The sequence below is a fragment of the Callorhinus ursinus genome, unplaced genomic scaffold (genome assembly GCF_003265705.2).
Source record: "Callorhinus ursinus isolate GAN/ISIS: 27379988/994484 unplaced genomic scaffold, GSC_fseal_2.0 scaffold41, whole genome shotgun sequence".
NCBI classification, from domain to species: domain Eukaryota; kingdom Metazoa; phylum Chordata; class Mammalia; order Carnivora; family Otariidae; genus Callorhinus; species Callorhinus ursinus.
Genome location: NW_027397103.1, coordinates 9,854,736 through 9,872,159, shown reverse-complemented (window position 1 = coordinate 9,872,159; position 17,424 = coordinate 9,854,736). Strand labels below are relative to the sequence as shown.

Here is a 17,424-nt window from a genome sequence, read left to right as displayed (position 1 = left end):
ATTCTTGTTTCACATCTGCTAACTTTATTCATTTACTTCCCTGTCTGGCTTCCTAAAAGCCATCTAAATTTGGGACCCCATAGATTCCCCACTCTAGGTAAGGCTCTGTCTCCATGTTCCAAGGGAGAGATGACCTGGCCTCAATCAGTCTCTGTGGCCCTCCTGCAGCAGCTAAAGCCATTCACTCATATTGTGGGACTCTGCCCTCAGCTCCTTTTCCCTCCTGCATGCTGGGGGTGATGACAGCTGTCAAGAGGGGTCAGGCATTTGAAGTGGGAAGTTTTCCTGACCCAAAGAGGGGATTAGTACTTGCTGGCTGCAAGTTTCAGGGCTTGCCTTGGGGCTGACTTCTCTTGTAATCATTTACTTTGAGATTCATGCTTCCCTTTAAGAACGCTTGGGTCACCTACCCTGAATCTGGCACTTTGTCACGTATCAAAGCATCTACCCCACAAGGTCATGTCTTCCCTCTCATGTGTTTCCATCCAGTTAAGGCCCTGCTCCTGTGGCTAGGGCCAAATGCCATCTCATTTCAATTTGCCACCTTTAGTGAACACCTACTATGTGCCAGGCATCAGGCATTATCTTGGTGTTTCTCCAACTACAGTCATTGAAATTCCCCTTCATAGTTTTTGAAAATTTCATCTGTACTATTTTCGACCTAGTATTTTTCTTTAAATTGGCCCCCTTTTTTATTTCAGTAAATTTTATTTGAAAAGGAACTTTAGATCATTGCCATCACTGAAAAACCAATATCAGTTGCTAAAAGACAGTAGCATTAAAAATAAAAACAACTAGTAAAATAAAAACTGTCAGGGTGCCTTGGTGGCACCGTCGGTTGAGCGTCTAACCCTTCATTTCAGCTCAGGTCACAATCTCAGGGTCCCAAGATTGAGCCCCGCGTCAGGCTCCATGCTCAGCACAGTCTCCTTGAGATTTTCTCTCCTTCTGCCCCTCCCACTCATGCTCACTCTCTCTCTAAAATAAAAATAAAATCTTTAAAATGTAAGAACTGTTAATGTCTGTCCAACTTATAATTACCTCTAATACCTGCCAATCATGTATATAGCCAGGGTAGGATTTTGTCTCCTTTATACCTCACCATGCCCCCACAGGGTGGGTTCCATCATCATCCGCATTCTACAGAGGTGGAATTGAGGCTCACAGAGTGAGGGACTTGCCTAGGAAATAGGGCTGGGAAGTGGTAAGACTGAAATTCAAACCCAGATTTCAACCATAAGCCTTGGGGTCCAAGGCCCAGTCCTGGTTCTTGAGATGCCTACACGAGTCTGTTTCTGTTTTCTTGGCTGTCACTGATGTAGGAACTGAACTTCCTCAGAGCCATGAAATCTACTTTTACACCCTTCAGGCATTTATCCACACATGTAAGAGGCAGAGGTCACTGAGAGAGCTTCCTGATGATGTGGGAGAGCCCTAAAGTTTCAGTCTCACATCACATGACCCAGCCTGGTTCTCCACCCATCCCCTCCAACCACCAACTGCACTGGTCTCTCCAGAGAATCCTCTATCCTGTGATTTTTCCAAAAGCCTCCTCCTCTTCTTTAGCTTCAAGGAGGTGGTACTGGTTTGGGGTGTATAGAATGTTGCATCATTCATGACTCCTTTATTGCAGGTGACACTCAATGGCTTACATACATAAGAGGATTTATTGACTCATGTAACTGAGAGGTCCTGGTGTGAAGGACTTCAGGCATAGATGGATCCAGGCCTTACACTATGTCATCTTGCCTCAATCTATCTCTCTCTCTCCTGCTGTCATTCACTCCTCTTTCCACCTGCTTCCTGGCTCTCCTCCTTCCTTTCTTCTGTATTGGCTTATTCTCTTGCAATGGCAAAAGTGGCCATCAGCAGCTCCATGCCTACAATTTATCAGCTTGATGACTCCTGTAGAAAGTGAGCACTTTTTTCCTAACAGCTCCAGGAAAAGTCCCAGGCCAAATCTCGGTGGCCCATTAGATCAAAGGCCCCTCCCTGAAACCATTACTGTAACTCTAATTGGCTGGGCCTGGGTCAAGAGGAGATCACTCATCTACCTAAACCACATGCACTACGTGGGAGGGGGTGGTCTCCCAGAGGAAAATCAGGGTGCTTTTACCAGAGGAGGGCAAGGAGATGTCTGGGAGGCTAGACAACAGATATCCCCTCTGGACATAAAGTTGGTATTTGCAAAAGAGCAGCAAGACCCAGATATTCCTATTACTAGAACAACAAAGAGCTGCATCACCTCATTTCTTTGGACTACCGTGGTGTTTTGGGGAAGGTTACCAGGGCCCAGTGACTGCTACTTCAGCCCCTCTTCCTGATGCCCTGAAAGAGCTGACTTCTATCCTCTCCATCCCTTGCTTCTCCCACCTGGGAGGCAAGGAGATTCTGCCTAGGTACATCGCCTTTTAACTGATTAACCCAGACATCTTGAACAGGTTGCTTCTCTCTCACCACAAACCTTCAGCCAATAAACAGCCCTGGGGCAAGAAGAATTTAGACGGAGGCCAGAGTGTGTAGCTCAGGAGAGAGACTAAGAAGTGATTGGCAAAGAAATGGTGATCCTCCCTCCCTCTCCCCCCCCTTTCCCCTTCTTTCCCCTCCTCTTCCTTCCTCTTCTCCATCTCAATCTCTCTCACTATCCTCTGCACCCCGACTCTCTCTCTCCATGCACATGGCCCTACAAGGTTTCCCCACTGCCCTGAGTTTCCTGTATTTAAGGTCTTAGCACAGCCTGAGTAGCTCCCCTAATTCTGATTTTTGGACGAGAGAATCTGATTGGCCCAGCCGCGACCAGGAAACCCCAGCCTGAGCCAATCAGCTCCGGCAGGGTCGGGTCATGTGATCTCAGGCCCTGGCGCGCGTGCGCGAGAGAAGAGCAGGCCTCTTAAACAAGGTGGTGGCAACCGGGAAGCCGTCTGCGAAGTATCCCTTAAAATCCACCATCCTGACTCTTAAATCTAGTGACTTTTTACGTTTTATTTTTAAAAGCAAGCCTTTCTTAGGGTATTCGTGAGGTGGAGGGTGTGAGGTTTGCCTTGCTGGTGATAGAAAAGAGACTTAAGAACATTGTCAAAATTTCAAAAAAACCTCTCCCAGCAACAGCCCTTCTGCGAAGACAAGGCTGTGGGAGCCACGGCGCTCCTCTGCGCAGCACTCCTGGGCCTGAGATAACATTTATTTGGGCGCTTGCATCACACATGTGCCACATGACGGATTGCTGGACGTTGACAGCATGGCTCCGATACTAAAAACATATGACTCCATATGGAACGCCGTGGTGTGGGGTGGAAATCCTGGACCGCTCGAGGCTGCAGATGGCCATGTATAATTCACGGGATTTGTAAGACTCTGCATCTGCTCCGTTGCTCATTCTTCAGTTGTCAGACAGACATAATCCCGAGCCTCTTATTTTATAACACAGATCTGCCAAAGGGAGTGGGGAGGGGAGGCGGGGGAGGCAGAGCCGCTGCCAGGAGAACTCAGAAATAATTTGGGGGAGAACATTCGGCGTGTCAGCGAGGACAGAAGCACGCACCACAGGAAGCCCAGGCGAAGTTGGAAACCGGCTGCTGGTTCCCTGGTCCCTCACAGGAGGCCAGGTTCCTGAGGAGGTTTCCGGAAGGAGGTATGTTTTGATCTTGTCTCTATGCTGGGGCCTCACTGTGTGATTTTGGTTCAACCTGGATTGGCCTTGGGGACAAGCCAGTAGGTCAAATGTCAAGATATGGAGACCTTTTATTACATCAAGTCAGCCTTTCTTACACACTGCCTCGTGCTGTCAGATTGCAGCATTATGTGGCAAGAGGAGGACTGATTTTGCGTCACTTCCTTCGGAAGCCTCTTGAACCCTTCTTCACTAGATGAGGTCCCTGTGACAGTCTTTGCTGGTGCATAACTCCTCCACCCCACGCTGGGGTCATCTGCACCCAGATTTGGTGCAGGACAAGGGTTTCTTGTCTGGGGACTTTATTTTAGATGTCATATGCTTGGCCCATGAGTAGGACAGGCCAGAATGCCGGGGAGGTAACGACCCCGCCCAGGAGCTGTTCTCAACCAACAAGGGAAGAGAGGTGGTGAATAAATATTCCAGCTTCTCACCCCGCCCCCCAAGGCAACTCTGAGCTGTGTTCTGCACAATTCTCCAGAGGGCCCCCGAGCCCCAGTTGGGGGGGGCGGTGAGCCCGGGTTGCCCACTGTGTAAAACTTGCTTATTACCATGCCTTTGTTAGCACATACCCTGTTCTTGCTTTAACTTCACTTCTCTACCTGCACTTCCTGGAATCACCTCCCTCAAATCTGTTTGCTCTCAAATTCTCGCCTCAGGGTCTGCTTTTGGGGAACCGAAATTAAGACAGGGACCCTCTTTCATGTTTCCTCAGACTTCTAGATTTTCTCTATCATACTATTGTTCATATTTGGTTGCCAACACCTGGTTAAATGTTTGTCCTCCCTCTTACTCCAGGGGAGCAGAGACTGTTTCTGTATCTTATTCTCCTTTGTATCTATCCATTGTATCTACAGTGCCTCGCACCTAGTAGGTGCTTAATAAGCCTTTGTGACATTAACACTGTGAAATGCTCCTGGCTTCCCTACTCACCAGCTATGAGATCTTTAGCAAATAACCTAACACCTCTCAGCCCCATCCATTCCCTCATTTGTAACAAGTGGACAATAATATCTGTCTCATCTGCTTCACGGAGTTGTAGTGAAGATCAAATTAAAGGACCATGGAGGAATTATAGTAAATTCTGACATGCTCAAAGCAATGACCCTACCAGGTCTCAATTTCTAAAAGTGTGACCCTCCTTTGGTTTATAGGGTCAGTTTCAGATGGTACTCAAAAGCAATTTTATTTGAATAATTGCATATTTACTTGAGTTAAATTAGGAAAAAAACCTAAGTAGCAGATCAAACATTTTAAGTTTTAATTAATACATTTAAGTATTAATTGGGGATGCATTTGGTTTCAAATAACTGAAAACTCAACCAACAGTGACTTAAACAAGTAAGGAGTTAAATTTTTTTCAATTACCAGGATTTTTGGACATCAGCAGTCCAAGGCTGGTGCAGCTATCCAAGGATGTTGTGAAAGATCCAGGCTCCTTCTAATTTTCTGCTTTCATTCTTGGCATGAGGCTTTTATCCTCATGGCCTCAACATGGTTGCTCTCCTCCAGACATTGCACTCTCATTCCAGGCAGGAAGAAGAGAAAGAGGGGGAGGGGAAAAGGCTGTACCAGCTGAGTCTGTCTACCACCACCACCACCACAACCACCATCACTAGCATCATCATCAGTTTTTTTTTTTAAGGTTTTATTTATTTATTTGAGAGAGAGAGAGAGAGAGCATGAACAGAAGGCAGAGGGAGAAACAGGCTCCCTGCTGAGCACGGAGCATGACATGGGGCTACATCCCAGGACGCTGGGATCATGATCTGAGCCGAAGGCAGATGCTTAACCGATTGAGCCACCCAGGCGTCCCTTTCATCATCAGGTTTTTAATTCGGAAAGCAAAGAGTTTTCTAGGAACTCTACCCAAGGGATTTCTGCCTACCTTTTATTGGCTAGAATTAAGTTCTCCGACCACTCCTACCTACAGGGACGTCTGACAAGGCATTTTTAACCGGGCATATTGCTTTCCTGACAAAATTGGTAAGACTTCAGAAATAGCTTAGCAAAATAAAAGGAGTAGGTTTAAAGACAAATATTAAATAGACAATAATACTGCTAGAACCAAGTTTGAGAAACATCCACTCCCTTTGCAACATTCCTCTATACTTATCTTTATTACTCAGAATTATACTTTGTTTATACTCTTTCCTTTCCTTCTGGCTCTGGTACTTGTGGATTTCTTAAAGGCAGGGCTGGGTTTTATTCAACATTGCATCCCAAGCACCTAGCACACTGCCTGGCATGGAGCAGGTGGGGCACATATTCCTAGTCCTTGTTTCATGTATTTGTTATTTATTATTCATTGTCCTCAGCAAGGTGCTGAAACACTTTGAACCAAGTCTTATGGCTTTCTTAAAATAAAATCAATCAGAAATATTATATTGGGTGAAAGAAGCCTTCTATGAAAGAGTATATACCATATTATTCCATATATCTGAAGTTCTAGAACAGGCTACACTAATCTATATTGAGAAAAATCAGAACAGCAGTGTCCTCTTGGGCAAGCAGGTGTAGGTATTGACTGGGAAGAACAGGAGGGAAATTTCCGGGCTTGGTGATGGTCTGTACTTTATAGGGGTTAGGGTTATGTGGTTTAGACATTTACCAAAACTCATGAAAAATGACATACAAAAGATTTGTACATTTCAATGTATTTCAATTTCACCTAAAAAAGAAAACAAATATTGAACTCTACAACCTGATACACAGGTTGAAGTGTTGAAGAATGAAGTGTATGATGCCTGCAACTTACTTTGAAGAGAGGGAGAGGAAAGGATGAATGGCTAGATGGATAGAAGGATGGATGAGACAAACATAACTTTATGTTAATTGTAGAACACGGGAGGTGGGTACCTGGGTGTTTACAACTCCTTCTACTTTTCTGTATGCTTGGAGCTTTTCATAATAAAATATTGGGGAGAAAAAGACCAAAAAAAAAAACCAACCAAACAAACCTCTGACAACACCAAAATAAGATTGAAGAAGGGTGCCATATTAGTTTGTTAGAGTTGCTGTAACAAAGTACCACAAACTGGGGATGTTCTTATGAGGTAGCTCAGGCCTCCAAGCATGCGGATTCCAGGGAATAAGGTGATGATCTTTTATGACCCAGCTTCAGAAGTCACAGAGCGCATCACTTCCTCCAGACTCCATTGGGCAAAGCAGTCACAAGCCCATCAAGATTTCAGTGGAGAGGACAGAGGGACACCACATCTCAATGGGAGAACCGTCTAAGAATTTGAGGTCTCGGTTTAAAACTACCACCCATTATCTGCCACCCAGCCTGTTTCTCTCGGGAGAGGGAGAGAGGAGAAAGAAGTTTCTCATCTCTGCAAAGAAAAATGAAGTTGGGCCGTTACTCAGTAAATACATTGCTCCGTGACTTGCTTTTACTCGGGCAATGAGGGCTTCCTTTGGCCTAGCTGCAGCTGTAAGAGCCAGCAGACACCAGGTCACGGCACTGGACATTGCGACAGCTGATTTTCCCCCTTCTGCCCCATCTCAGTCCCTGACCTTTTGACTTTGAATGCACCACCCACCCTTCCGTGTTGTTCCTCCCCTCCCTGCTCCATGCAAACCTCCCACCCTCGGTCTCCAGCCTGAACAAACTCTCTTACTTGGGAACAATGGGAGCCTTCGTCATCCTTCCCTTCCTCGGGTGGGCCACCATCTGTATGAGAATCCAGATTACCCTTGCAGGCTGCGCTGGCGATTACCTCTGAGAATCTCTTCATACCAACCTCTCCTGGCAGGCTGGGGGTAAATCAGGGCTGCACAAAGGGAAGAATGTTATCACGGTAAACCAGGACGGGCCCGTCTTGGCTCCGTTGCAGAAAACACACTTCACTCATGCAGAACACGCCAATTGAAAAGATTGTGGGTTAATCAAATCCTTTTCTCCTCTGTTTTTATCAAACTCAAGAGGGGCTGGCCTATTAATTAGAAACGCTTTTTCATGTAAAACACGGGCACTTTGGAGATAAGGAGGGAAGACCCTTGATTCTACAGTCACAATGACGTTTTAGTTATTTCATTACAAGATGCCTCATTCACCGCCGGCCCCACGGACACGGGTGCAGGCCTCCCATGGCTCTCCTGGAAACACTCCCTGAGACTCAGAAAGTTTCCCTGCCAGCAGACAAGGGCAAGAGTTTCTTTTCCTGAAGTCAGGAAGCATTGAAGACCTCGCATTTCTATACAGTGCTAATAGAAAAATGTAGCAGGCTTTTATGGTAGCCACTAGCCTCCTGTGGCTATTTAAATTAAAATTAATTAAAATTTAAAATCTCTCATTTTAAGTACTCAATAGCAACATTGTGGCTAGTGGCTCCTATACTGGACAGCGCAGATAGAGAATATTCCCATCATTACAGAATGCTCTATCACCGCTTCTTTCAATGAGCTCACAAACCTCCTCCTATTTGTCACTTGGGAGCAATAAGAAAAGAATGCCAGGATGGCTCAATATGAGCCATCTCTTCTCCTGGAAAAAGACAAGACCCTACTATATTCCTGTAGTGACACTCGTTTGTGCTTCTTGCCCAGCACTATTCCCCTTCTTTTGGCAAAAGTACCCTGATTTTTTTTTCTGGGAGACACCCCCCTCCTACCTGCTGCTCACCCGCTCTTGTGTGGTTCAGGTGGGGCTGACCTCCCTGCCTAGCTTCAGTGGAAGGCCCAGGACATAAGCCTGAAAAATTGAAATATTCCTTTCCCTTGTCCTTGTAATCAGTTTAATCATATTGGCCTGTTAGGAGTCAACTCTAGGATTTCAGCTGGAATCAATGGGAAGGGGTGCTCTCTTCCTGTTGGGATTGCCAAGGCAGTGGGATATAAGCCAGGAACTGCAGGTGGCCGTCGTCCCTTATCCTGGAGAGTCAGCTCATAAGTGACTCCCCTGCAGAAGAAGACAGAACAAAGACAGGGAAAGAGAGGGTCTTGGTGACACCTGTAGACCTTTTGGATCCAGCTGTATTTGGCAACAGATCTAGCCCTGAACTCCCCAGTCACATGAAGCTATCACTATTAATACCTTGGTGCTACTCATTCTTCCAGACTCTCTTCCACATCCTCGTGCTTCGGCCTGTTTAAAGGGGGTTTCTGTCACTCATAACCAAAAGAATTCTGGCTAATCTATGCTCTGAGAATGCAGATCCGTTTACAAAGGAAAAGGAGGCTATTTTTTTTCTCTACTGACACATTTCTGGTCTCAAGCTATTATTAAGATCCACTTCATGTCATAGGAGTGTATTTGTTCCAGATGGGTCTCCCTGCACGTACCTGGTTTCAGAGGGCCCTAGCTGGATCATGAAGCTCCCTGACCCAGGGGAGCCAGTTCCTTAGGCTGAGGCGACACCGACCAGATTCCCTCTTTGTTAAGAATTTGGGTAAAGTTGAAATGAAAACTGACTGAGTTGGTGGTGGGGCCGCATCAGTGGGAGTGCTAGACTGAATGGCCACATACTTCACACTTTGGCTGCTAGAAGCCTTTGGGAACTCTGTTCTCCCCTGTGCCTTGGGCACATGTCCTTTTCATAACCCACCTTGAACTTGAGCTAGTTAAAGCAGGTGTCTTGTTCCCAACAACCAAATATGCCTGGTTAAGAGAATATAAAAAACTTGAAAGGTGTTATATTTGGACCAAGCGATTCCATGTCTAGGAATTTATTTCCAGAAGGAGCCAAAGTATATGTCCAAAGATTTAGCTATGAGGATATTTAGGGCAGTGCTCTTTATCCTAGCAAGAAGCTGGGAAGAACCTATTTTCAATAAGAGGGGCTCAGCTAAATGCTTTCTGAGACACAGTTTTAGGCACTTAATAAATACTTGCTGAGGGAATGAATGAGGGAATGAATAAAATACTAGGTAAACACACACACACACATACACACACACAAAGAAAAAGAAACACTAGATAACCATAAATTTCTGTTGGAGAGAGGGATCACTTAACATGGAATATAGTTTGATATATTAAATGAAAAAATGTTAAGAAATGGTACATATACTTTGTATGATCTCATTAAAAAAGAAAATCACCATATGTTTGCATATGCATAGAAGGTTTGGAAGAATCATTAGCACCAAGGTGTGAATAGTAATAGCTTCTGAGTAGGTGCAACTGTAGTTTTTGTTGTCATTGTTGTTTCTAATGTATTCCTGCTTGTTTGCTTCAATTTCATTTTGATTTTTGATAATGAGTATTGCTCTCACTGCACGATAGTACCAGCCTTCTCCTCTCTTACATAAAATCGTCAAATGGTAATATTTCTATCAAAACAGGATTAAACGTTCAAATGAATTTAAGTTCTGGGACTACCAACCAAGGATTCATACTTGCTCTTGATAATCACTGGGTGAACAGCACTCTCAGAAACGGAAGCTCAAAAAAAAGAAAGAAAGAAAGAAAGGGGGTCTCACCCAGCTGCCTCCCATCTCCCCTTCCCACCACTACTCTGTGTGATTTGGGAGGAAGACTGCCTGTGGTGGTCAAGAGCAGAGACTCAAGAGTTCAAACCCTTGCTCCACGATTTAGTGGGTATGTAATTTGGGGCAAGTTGCAGAAGCTACCTAGACCTCAGTTTCCCCACCTGGAAAATGGGGGTATTATATATATTATATGGAGAGCAGAAAGTTGCCAAAGGCTCTGATGAGGTGATGCAGATAAAGGTCCCAGCCCAGAGCCAGGGCTCCACAAGCAGTACTACTGTCACTTGAAAATCGGGAGATGGGAAACTAGAATTCCTGGATGATCTGCAATTCCGAGATATATACCCAAAGGAATTGAAAATGGATGCTTGTAGGCCCGTGTTCACTGCAGCATTATTCACTGTAGCCAAAGGGCGGGAACAACTCAGATGTCCATAAACTGATGAGCAGATAAACAAAACGTGACATAGCCATACAATGGAATAATCTTTAGTCATAAAAAGGAATGAAAGCACTGACACCTGCTACAACCTGGCTAAACCCTGAAAACAGGATGCTCCATGAAAAAAGCCATACACGAAAGGCCACATGCTGTATGATTCCACTTAGGTGAAATGTCTAAAATAGGCAAATCTGTAGAGACAGAAAGTAGGTTAGAGGTGATCAGGGGTTGGGGGCAGGGGGAGGGAGGAATTATGGCTTCATGGGTAGAGAGTTTTTATTTAGGGTGATGAAAAAGTTTTGGAAATAAATAGTGGTGATAGTTGCATCACATTGTGAATATACTTAATGCCACTTAAAAATGGCTAAAATGGCAAATTTCATGTTACATATATTTTATGACAATAAAACATTTGTTTTTCTTTTTTTTAAATATTCATTCATTTATTTTAATAAATAGAGAATAAGGGGGGCAGAGGGAGAGAGAGAGAATCTCCAGCAGACTCCCCGCTAAGCAGGGAGCCCCATGAGGGGCTTGATCTTACGACCCTGAGATCACCTCCTGAACCAAAATCAAGAGTTGGACACCCAACCAACTGAGCCACGCAGGCGCCCTCACAATAAAATATTTTTCAAAAAATCATGGGGTGAGGGTGAGTTCTGATTGCTGAATGCCTGCTTCAGACAACTCACATCTTCTCTTTGAATTCAACATCCCATTTGGTGACCAAATCAACACGGATTGCCAAATGCAATCAGCCACATTAATTTACCCCCAGATTAGGCCCTAGGGCCCTGCCCAGGGTTGGAATGGGATAGAAATGCATGTTTTAGTCTCTCTATTCAGTGCAGTGTTTGTTGAACATCTACTGTGTCCCAAACACTGAGCCAATTGGTGGAAATGCAGTGACTCACACCCTTTCTGCCCTCCTAGAATTTATGTGTTAGGTAAAAACTGCATAGGGGCACCTGGGTGGCTCAGTCAGTTATGTATCTGCCTTTGGCTCAGGTCATGATCCTGGAGTCCTGGGATTGAACACTGCATCAGGTTCCCTGCTTAGTGTAGAGCCTGCTTCTTCCTCTCTCTCTGCCCCTTTCCCGCTTGTGCACGTGCGCACGCGCGCACGCTCTCTCTCTCTCTCAAATAAATAAATCTTAAAAAAAAAAACCCTGCATAATCACTTTGGCCTTAGAGGAAGTATCAAGAGCTCTGGTAACCTAGAAGAAAGTTACTAACCTTGTTGGATGCAGGGCGTACTCCCAGGAGGTTTCCTGGGGGAAGGTGCATTTACTCTAAAACCTGAAGAATAAAGAAAACTAACCAGAGACAGAGCCAGAAACCAGGTCAGGTTAAGACCCTTACCTCAGACCTAAGCATGGAAGAGATTATGAGGGGGCCCTATGTGGGGCTCAAAAGAAAAAGAATACTAAACAGCAAAATAGGTACAAGGGAACTCTAAAAAATGTGATTTCCCCTGTGTTCAGTGCTTTTTCAGAGAAAGATAAACATTTAAATTATTTCAAACACTTGGAGCATCTGCTTTACTGGTGCCCCATGCATGAACTGAATCTTTTCATGACGATGAGAAAAATATTCCAGACAGAGGAAAGAGTAAGTGCAAAGTCTCAGAGGCAAAGTGGGCAGGGCTTTTCCTGAGAATTTCCAGTCCTTGAGTGGTGGGGTCATAGCATGGGAGGGGAGAGCAACCAGGTGTGAAACTGGACAGGAAAATAGGGCCCAGGCATGAAGATTCCTTGTGCGTCATTTGAAGAGTTTCAACTTTATCTTCAAGGCCATGGGAAGTCACTGAGTTTAAGCTGGGAAATGACATGGCACAGTGTTTTAAAAAGATCTTCTTTCAAAGTTAACAAAATGAGATATTATTAGCCGTAGTGGTTAGAGAAATTGCTTAAAAAAAACCCCTGCAGGCACAGTTTTTAACTTGATAGTGTTTCATAGACATTCTGGAGTGGGTTTTTTTTTTTAATTCATTATGCTGACACTAACTATCAAACCCCATTCCCCTGAGCTCAGCTGTGTTGTAGCTGAAAACTTGTTGAGTATGTTTACTCCACACACCACCCAATTTTCCAAATCTCTGCAAATTTGCCCTTAACAGTAAAATACTGGGTACAGAGCATCTTTCCACTCCACCCAAATTACCCCCTTGGCGTGTGCTAACAGTCTGATACTATGATAGTTGTTACGATGGAAGAGATTGGAAGCCCTATCTTATTTGTAAGCCTTTCTGGAGGAACTTGTGGGAGTTTCCTGCTGCAGCTTTGTTGATATCACAGCATGGGGTCATTGGCGATTCATTGGTCCTCTGTAACAGGAGAGACTGGACATGCTGCGGTAACAAACATCTCCTGTCTTCACAGCCTACAACAACACAGGTTTATTTCTCGCTCATGTTATGTGTTGATCATGGGCAGGTTGTGTGTCTGTTCCATGTCTCCTTGTTGGGGTCCAGGCTGATGGAGTGGCCTCTATCTGGGACATCACTGGGCTTGTGGCAGAAGAGGAAAAAAACATGGCGAGCGATGTTTGCTCTTAAAGCTTCTGCTAAAAAGAAAGGTGAACTCTTCATCTCCCCATCCTTTCACTCTCCCTCCATTGGCTGTCTTTATTAAATATTAATAATGATTAATATTATCCTGAATAATTATAATGATAATGAAAATAATTAGACTAAGTCTCATTTACTGAGGACCTAATGAGTCCCAGCCATTATGATAGTGCCTTCTGGGCCTCATCTCATTTAATCCTCTGCAACAGGTGCTCTTATTATCAGCAATTCAAAGATAAGAAGATGGAAACCTTTGTGAAATTTAGAGACTTGCCTAAAATCAGTGGCTAGTGGGGCGCCTGGGTGGCTCAGTTGGTTAAGCAGGCTGGCTCAGGTCATGATCTCAGGGTCCTGGGATTGAGCCCTGCTGGAGTGCTCTGAGCTCAGCAGGAAGTCTGCTTCTCCCTCTCCCTTTGCTCCTCCCCACCACTCATGCTCTCTCTCTCTTAAATAATAAAATAAAATCAATAGCTAGTATGCGGGGAGAGTTTGGGTTCAAGCCTGGGAAGTCTCACTCCAGACCTGGTGTTTCCAGCTGCCATGTCTTTGCTTCCTCCTTTTCATCAACTCCTCTCTCCTCTTTGACCTCTATACCTATTGGTCATATTATTTACGGCCCATATCACCTAATTTCTCTACTATTGCAAGCCCTATTACTTGTTGCCTAGACTATTGCAGTATCCTCATAACTGCTTTCTCAACCTTAAGGCTTTGCCTTATCTTGGTCACACTGCCATATTTCTCTTAGGGAAGCATGGGTTTGATCATGCTCCTCTTCTGCTCAAAAATCCTTATGTCTCCCCACTGTCTGCTAAAACAAGCTATAGCTTGGCATCCAAGCCTTCCATATCTGACTTCAGCCTTGTGGAATCTCAGTTTGTTCTTCTTCTGTTCCAGCTAGATTGGATTGATTGTGCTGAGAACATTATTTACACTCTTACATTCATTCTTAGAGATTCTCACCACCACCACTCCCCAATTCCCACTGAAAATTTCCATTACTATTACTTGAGTATGAATCTCAGCTTCCCCTCTGGATCTTGAACTCTAATGGGGAATCATATCATGATGCGGGAGGGCAAGGTATAAAAGTATCCTAACAGTGTTCCATAAAAATAGGTTGACAGAAGTAAAGAACAACACTTCTCTGCCAATAAAGCAAAGCCAATAGGACAAAAGCAGAAAATAGAGAAGTTTTATACTAACTTGCATTAGAAAGAGCCCAGCCATCATGTATTTTTTTAATTAAGGTATAATCATTTAAAGAGCACATATCTTGAGTGTCCAGTTCAATGAATGTTGGCAAATGTATACCCTCTATAACCACCACTCAGCTCGACGTACAGAACATGCCCAGCATCCCATAAGATTCCGTCACCTCACTTGCCCATTAATACCCATCCCTACCTCACCAGAGGGAATCGTTATTTTAACCTTGATTCATTTTGCCTGTTCTTATCCTTCACATAAATGAATTCATACAGTGTCTGGCTTCTTTCACTCAACATAATTTCTGTCTCTCATAGTTTTGATTACTGCATAAAGCATAAAATGATTTGCACAAACTTAAGAGAAAAAGTTAACATTGAAATGATGGTTTTCACCAAGAAAGGACATGGAGAATGGAAACCAGTTTGGGACAATGAATCCCATCCCTGTAGCAAGATGATGCAATGATGGAAGGAACCAGAAGTTTGGCCCTAATTTAACCCCAGGGAAAAGAGCACATTCCCACATTAAAATTTTTCCCAGGAGGTTAAGGGTGGCAACTGGGTGGAGGAAAGAAAGGGGACAGAAGAAGGAGAGATTTGTAGTTTTGTGTAAAGCATGCATGTTTGGGGTCTTTTAAACATTACAGACCTGTGACTTTCCTCCCTGGCTCTAGGTGGGTCAGCACTTGTATAAATCAAGTTGCCCAAGTGTCTGCAGGATCTAGGATTGGCCTCCTGACCACTGCCATCATCATGGACAGCCGGGGGAGGTGGGCAGGGGAAGGGGCCGACACACTTCCTGGGGATGTGGAAATTCTCCTCCACCTTTGCAGCACCCTCCCTGGCCCACTGCCCCAGAGGGAGGAGCCTGAGTATTTATACTCCCGTGTCATCAGTTGTTGGTTAAGAGCTGGATTTGGGATGGGGCATGGAGGAGAGAGGAGAGGCCATGTAATAAATTCCCAAGCACTTGAGGCTCTTCATATACTCAAGCTGATTGATTTCTAGAAGCCTGAGGGCAGTCCTTGGACCAAGAGAACAGATGCAGGCTGATAGGAGTGAAGACACATGGTGAGACTGTATGCATAAAAATGGAGAAGGGCTATGAAGGTATACAGTGGAGCCCTGACAGTGTCTGCTCCATCAGGAAAATGAGAACACACCAGCACCTGCCTCATGTGGTTGCCTTGAGGGTCATGCGAGAACCTGCTTATAAAGCATTTAGCCAAGGTCCCGGAATACAGTTAATGCTCCGTACGGGACAGCAGCTACTCTTTGCGCCATATGCTGAACTGGCAATTTGCAGGAGTGGCACCCCCCCCCCCAGTTGGGCCCAGTGAAGGAAGTGGACAGGAGGCATGGACTGGAAAGGAAAACCTGTAATCCCCAAGTCCCCTGTGCCGAGCAATGGCTGAAACAACCTGGGGCTCTTGGTGCCTTCTCCATAGTGCATTATTCAGATGCAGTGGTGGAAGGAACCAGAAGTGTGGGCCTAATTTAATCCCAGAGCAAATAACACAGGAAGACTTCGCCAAAGGAGGCTAAGGATGGGAACAGGGTAGAGGGAAGAAAGGAGATAGAGGAAGAGGGATGGATTAGTCAGGGTTCTGCAGAGCAACAGAACCGGTAGATACATAACAGGAGATTTGTCATGACACATTGGCTCACAAAATAATGGAGGCTGAGAAGTCCCACCATCTGCCATCTGCAAACCCCAGGAAAACTGGTGGTATCGTTCGGCCCAAGTCCCAAGGCTGGAGAACCCAGGGAGCTGATGATTTAAACCCCAGTTGGAAAGCCTGAGAAGATGGACAAGATGTCCTAACTCTTAGAACCAGGCAGGAAGCACAAAAAGGGGTGAATTTCTCCTCCCTCTGCCTTTTGCTCCGTTCGGGCCCTCAAAGGATGGGATGGTGCTCACCCACATGGTGGAGGACCATCTGCTTTTACTGAGCTCATCGAGTCAATTGATACTCTCATCAGGAAACATCCTTACAGATTTACCCCGAAGTCACGCTTCCCCAGCTCTTGGAGCGGCCCTCAGCCCAGTGAGGTTGACATACAATTAACCATCACAGAGGAGTTTGTAGTCTTATGTAAGGCATAAATTCAAGCCTGACTCTAGGTCCTGAAATGGAGCATTTCCTTTACCTGAGCCCGCAGCTCGTGAGCCTCAGTGGAGGAAAGAAACCGCCTTTGGAGCTGTGATCCGGGATGAGCACTGGGGCCAAGATGAGCAGGCCGTGCAAAGAGATGCCCAGCCCTGCCTCCCCTGAGGTCACCTACTTACAGGCTCATCGGAAGGCCATGTGTCTTGCTTACCAGCTCTTTCTCAAGTGTAAATGACAGTATTTCAGAGTTAAAATTACAGGAGGAACAAAGGTCAAAGACCGGGTTAGTTTTCCAGCTAATTTTGTGGGATTTTTTCTGGAGGGTCATTATCATTAGGCTTGCAGAAACTCATTGTATTTCTTTACTGTAAAACCCTCTGCAGATCTGGCAGCTGCAATGGGAGATGGATGACCCAGCATCCAGATGAGTGAATTGTCACATTCAGGGCCGAGCCTGGTGATGTGCACGCAGTAGGTGCTCACTACAAGCTTCTTGATTGGAAGAGAGAGCACAGATGGGAGAGAGAGAGAGAGACATGGAAATGAGAGAGGGAGAGAATATGGAAGAACAGACACGAGGAAGGAGTGAGGCAGAGAGGGCTCCTGGGCCCCACAGAGGGACGGGGGTCTCTCCTTGCCTGGGTTGAGTGACAGCAGACCAGGGAGCCCAGGGACAGAGCCGTGAGCCCCAGGCCAATGGCTGCTCCCACCTCCACTCCTCAGAAGCACAGACCTCTCCTGCCTCCTGATAGGGCTGGCAATTCTGTCAGTTTCCTTTGAGGAAGCTTCCAGAATGAAGAAGAAGCTGCCCTGATCCAAACTACTTTGAGACCGGGGACAGGTCAGTATCCTCTCTGAGCCTTTGTTTCCTCCTCTGTAAAATGGACATCAAGGGGCCCAGTCCCCCAATTCTCCTTAAGTCTTACACTTGACCCACTTTATCCACTAACAATTCTGCTGGCCCCTAAGGGCATTCTGGCCTGGGA

General features: G+C 45.3%; 1 protein-coding gene across 2 annotated transcripts in view; it reads left to right on the top strand.

The window, feature by feature from the left end:
• The first annotated feature begins 2,917 nt into the window (after positions 1-2,917).
• The window catches only part of CUX2 (cut like homeobox 2), a 314,935-nt gene continuing 300,428 nt past the window's right edge, over positions 2,918-17,424 (top strand). For both annotated transcript variants that reach the window (XM_073881128.1, XM_073881127.1), the window contains exon 1: positions 2,918-3,631. The gene's annotated coding sequence lies outside the window, so the exon portion shown is untranslated. The remainder of the gene's footprint in view (positions 3,632-17,424) is intronic.